This window comes from Beta vulgaris, chromosome 6 (genome assembly GCF_026745355.1).
Source record: "Beta vulgaris subsp. vulgaris cultivar EL10 chromosome 6, EL10.2, whole genome shotgun sequence".
Lineage (NCBI taxonomy): Eukaryota > Viridiplantae > Streptophyta > Magnoliopsida > Caryophyllales > Amaranthaceae > Beta > Beta vulgaris.
The window spans coordinates 51,544,610-51,550,158 of NC_079207.1; the positions used below are offsets into that span (position 1 = coordinate 51,544,610).

At 36.2% G+C, this 5,549-nt stretch overlaps 1 long non-coding RNA gene across 1 annotated transcript; it reads left to right on the forward strand.

Annotated features, from left to right (window-relative positions):
* Window positions 1-1,088: 1,088 nt before the first annotated feature.
* Window positions 1,089-4,137, forward strand: LOC130591968 (uncharacterized). The gene is made up of 2 exons (XR_008969954.1): window positions 1,089-2,250; window positions 3,674-4,137. It is a non-coding gene; the product is annotated as an uncharacterized LOC130591968 (long non-coding RNA).
* The last annotated feature ends 1,412 nt before the right edge of the window (window positions 4,138-5,549 follow it).

Genomic DNA, 5,549 nt, shown 5'->3' on the forward strand with positions numbered 1-5,549 from the left:
TGTGGTTTATATAGGACAATGGGTTCTCCTCCTCTTGAGCTAGCTTTTGGGAAGTGCATTCCTATTGTTCTATAACAAATGGTATCACAGCAGTACTTTTATGGGAGATTAAACTGATTTTAGATCTCGTCAGCGAGGGATTTTCAGAAATCACACAAAACTTGAATCCCGTTTCTAAATGTAAGGAAGCTGCAAACAATCCAATATGAGCTTCAACTTCCTCTATTTAATGGAAGAAATCCGGATGAATGGATTTGGGAAATGGAAGAGTACTTCCAACTTTTCTGGTTTAGTGAAGTAGAGAAGTGGAAGGCTGCCATTGTGGGATGCGAAGGTGAAGCATTACAATGGTTTTGCTGGGAGCATCAACGACGCCCCACCCGGCAATGGGATGAGTTGAAGCAATTGGTGGTGCGTATTTTCCTTCTGGTTTTCGCAGCAAGTGCAGATTGTACAACCACCTTCAAAAGAGGTGGTAGAAGTGATAAAACCCTCGGCGGTTTTTTCCCCAAGAAATTCAAACCACCACCATTAACTCTCAAGAGAAACTTGAAGAGGAAGACAACCCACCTATGGTCGAAGCGGAAGAGTCAAATCGGAAGAATAGTGCCTGTGTAAATGATTTTGGAGATTATCACACCGGCCAAGAGTCACCAGACTTGAGCGGCGGAAATTTTGGTGGGTCTGCTCAAATCATCAGTTCATTACAGATATGGCCCTATATAATTAATTAATCAGCATAATTTCCCCTTAAACTCCTCCCTGCCAGGCACCGAGATACATCCACCCCCACCTTTCTTTCCTGGATGTCTCTATCACCACCTTAACAACCACCTCAGGCAGCCACCACACCCCGCCTCCCTTCCACTCCCTTCCTCCAGCCAGCCCACCCCACCTACCTTTATGAATTATGACCACCTAATAACGGGAGAAAGAGGGAGAAGACCTTTATCCCTCCTGCCTTACCTAAAACTTCACCGATGGAGGTGCAAACCTAAACAAAAGGAAAAAAGGTGACAGAATGGTTATCCACAGATATGTAGGGTTTTCTAGCTTCTACCTTGCGCCCGCCACTGACTTCTAAACTTTACCCTGATCACGGGTTGGACCCAAATTACCAAACCAGATTGTTCATCCCGAAATACAGGGCTGGTCTAATATTGCCGGTGGGTACAACCTTGTTCATTAATCCACTGACCCAGAATTCCTCTTCCTCTGTCCCCTAAAACCAATTCAATTGAAAATTTTATCAATGAAGCCAAGTGTTATTATTTCAGATCAAGTGTTTAAATCGGAAACCTTAGATTTTAAGTTGAGGCATTGCTAGACAACTATGGAACTCAAAAGCATAGGGGAACTCAGAAACTTAGATTTCAAGTTCTATATCATAAAAAATTAAAAATTGCTCACATGGATTGTATTGATGCATGTATTTGTTGCATACAATTCATAACAAAATTGGGTCAAAAATTCAATGTATAGATTCTATTTCTCTTTTCACTCTTCTTATAGGGTCTTCAACTTATCTGATAATGAGTAATCAAGGGTCATCTTTCCTAATTGTCAATAAATATTACTTTTAGCTCCTTTATATAAATTGTCTACTCACCCATATAATAATTCTATCAATTCTAAATCATGTCTGTTTCTTGAACTTCATATATGCGATCTTTTCTAACAAATTCTTCTGGATCCCTTCTAGTTTTAGCACCAGTTTAGATAATCTTCCATCAAATTATTTTTCCAAATACGACTATTTTTATTAATGCGGCTCCCAGCCCCTCTCCCCAAATAATCAAATACTCCTTCCCCCTTTTTCAAGCCACACTGTTTAATAAGAGACTCCTAGAGGCTCATTAATACACTTTCTTACCTTGCTTGCCTTATTGGCATTGGTTAACCATTAATACCAATTTAGTGGGCAGCAAATGCAGTGTGGAAGGCGAAAGGAGTAGCTAGAGGATGGAAGAGGGTTACCGTGACAAACTTTGGCTATAATTTTGATTGAGTTTGCTTAATGTCATGATATAGATGGTTTCAATTCACTAGGGTTTCTTACATTTTAGAAAAAGTTGTCCAGCAAATGGAAAATTTTGGAAATAGCGCATTATCAAAGATTTCCCTTTTTTTTTTCTAAATATAATACTAAAGCAGGAGCGATTGAAGCTGTTTTCCCTCCTAAGTGAGGAGGTTTCCTAAGAGGGTCCCTCTTAACTGCATCAACTTTCTATAAATGACTACTTTGGAAATGTAAGTTTTATACGACATTGATTAATATTTGCTTACATTGAAATCTTGATTTTGTTCAATTAGTCGCCGTTTTTAAAAGTAATTCAAATAGAAGTCAGATTCTTTTCTTCCAATAAATTCAAAAAACATTACTCCAGCATTTCCTTATTTGAATAAGATTCATTTGTACGCTCGTCACCTCTATATTACTAGTGCTTTTACAACGGTATAGGCCCTATATATTTTAGCTACTTTTGTTCATATGACTCATGTAAAGAGTCTTTGTTTTCACTTGAATTAAAACCAGTAAACACTATCAGGCCCTTTGGTTCAAAGATTTCATGCTCCTGGAAACGGAATGGAAATCACCTTAGTATATGCTTATTATAGTTTGTTGAGGATATATGGTTCCTGTGATTGGTTACACTCCTCCCCTGATTGGTATCATCTACTGCCAATCTGTCATTTTCCACCTGCCATCATCTTCTTCACAACCAGCACTGCCATCACCACCGTTCATCATACACCAATTTCATCACAAACATCCATGGGCCACTTTCAGACCAAGATTCAAGTTTGAGCAAAGTTACTCCCTCCACTCCATTGCCAACATCACTGCCATAAATTGTGATATCTATAATTTGAATTACCTTGTCAATTCGTTCTAGTACACGTAGGGCCTTTTCATTATTGTTTTTGTTTCCAAATTTTAGTTTTTGTACAAGAACATGGAAACCACGAAGAGTAGTTTCCAATTTTCAGTTTAGAAGATTAACAGGATTATATAAGTAAATATATATATTTTGTAAGTTAGTTACATTATATATATCATAGAACTTTTCAAATTTTAAAACCAAAAATTAAAAACTATCAGTGAATACCAAATGGGCCCTTTGTACCTTGTATATTATTCAGTTTTGATATTGAGAAGGTACAAGAATTAGCTCTTTTTAGTCATGATCACCCATGGACCAATTACATAGGGGAGAGAGCCGATCTTGACAGAATATTATGGATCCTATCTTGGGTAGGCTAAGTTATGATGTCACTATTGCTGAACTTACATCAGCCTACTCAATTGTTTAATTTTACGGTCATGAAAGTTGCCCACATTAAGAACACTGGGAGGAGAGAGAAGTAATAGCCAGCTCCAAAGCGAGATTTGAAAAAACCAGAGGAAAGCAGTGAAAAGGGAGGAACAAAGGAAGAGGAGGATTCTTTGTAATGCAAGATTAAGGAGTCGATACGGAGTAGATAAAGAAGGATGAGAAATAAAATATGAATTACACACACGTCACTCTAATCCTTCACTTCAACCAATTCGTTTCCTTAAATTAGATCCGAATCAGAACCTTCAACTACTTGCTTGTTTTCTTCCCACGACATATGCTGAGCTCCTGCTTCTCACTTTTGATGCGTTGCATTTTGAATCTTGCTTTTACAGGTCCACAGATACCAACTGGGGAGAATGCATCGATTAAGGGGCGTGACAATGATGGAATCCAACTCAAGGGAAAGAACACATTTGCAGTTCCACGCAATGTTAGGCCTTTAGGTTTTACAGCGAACAAGCCAAAAGCTGACGAGGAGGATGAGAAACCAAAGTCTAATGATGAATTTAGAAACATGCTTCTCAAAAAGTAGCTGACACAAGATTTCTAGCGAATTTCATTGTACAGTTGGGTAGGTTGTGTTACTAACCACTATCTGTGAGAAATTCACCTTGTTGATAGTCAAAATGTATGGTGCTTTTGGAAAGCATGTCTGAAGTAGCACGTCGGTGGCAGTGTAGTAAACTGAAAAAACTTGGCTCTATAACTTGAACTGCCACTTTTGGCCTGCTTGTGTGTATGAGTTCTGAATAATCATTATATGGTGCTCTACGGAGCAAATGAGCCTTTTTGTACATTTGTGAATAGTTTCTTTTTTCAGCCAAATGAATGAGCCTATGTTTTTTTTTTTACATAATAGGTAAAGACGGCGTCTATTTTCAATTGAATAGTATACTCGTTTGGTGCCATGGTTCTCTCGACAACAGACAAACTGGAACTTAACATCCTAGATTCCTAGTTATCATCTACCATTATGATCTGCGTAAAATAATCAACTGTCCCTTTGGTAGGCAGGCAATAACAGTGAACTGTTAACTTCGTAACTAGAGTTCTTCCGAACTGACCTTTGTAGTGCTGTTTTTCTAACAATCTGTTTTGTATATGTTCGATTCACGTTAATATTAGTGTATACAAAACCAAAAGCACGTATTATTTCTGAGTAGTCTATTATATCATATTGTGAAACTCACCATATCATGCAAAAATTTACCATATCACGTAGAAATTTAATATATTATGTAAAAACTCATTATATCATTCATAAACATATAATATTATGCAGAATCTATATCATTTCTAAACAATTCACTATTTTATTCATAACCCATTATATCATTAAGAAACTCATTATATCATTTAGAAACATATTACCTCTGTTTCTTAAAGATCTTCCTTGTTACTGTTACTACAGATGCCAATGAGAATTAATTGTGTGGGGTATGGGTGGGTAAAGTAGGAGAGAGAAAGGGAATTAAGATAAATAAACAAATAAAAGAGGTTAAAGTAGAAGAGAGAAAGGGACTAAAATTAAATTAATAATATAATGATGGACCATATGATAGAGACATGAGAGGCTAAAAAGGGAAAAAAAATCCAAATAAGGAATAAAGTAAAAGAGGGAATATCTTTTGGAAACGCACTTAAACGGAAATAGGGAAGATCTTTAGGAAACGAAGGGAGTACTATATTATGCAGAAACTACATCGTTTTTGAACGATCCACTATATCATTTAGACATTCACTATATCATTTAGACACTCACCATATTCTTTAGAAACTCACTATATCATTCATTCACTCACTATATCATGCAGAACATACATTTTTCTATACGTTAAAGCACGTGTCACTATATATATATACACTACACAATCTATATCTTCCTTTATGTTAAAACATTTCAATTAAATCCTCCATTATATGCATATATTGCATATGATTTCACTGTATGTATTTCGTTAATAAAATCCATTATATTGCATATAAGCTCATTATATCTCTATAAAACTCGCTATATAAAATTAATCTCAACTAGCAACCCGGTGCACACTATGTTAATGTGCACCAGGTCCTTTTTTTTTTTTTTTGAAAAAATACTACTGAAATTTTAAACCAAAAAAACTGTTTTAGATCTTTAACACAACATAACACTAGTACAAGTTATACCGACAAACATAACCTTAAACAAATACAAAATCAACTTGAACC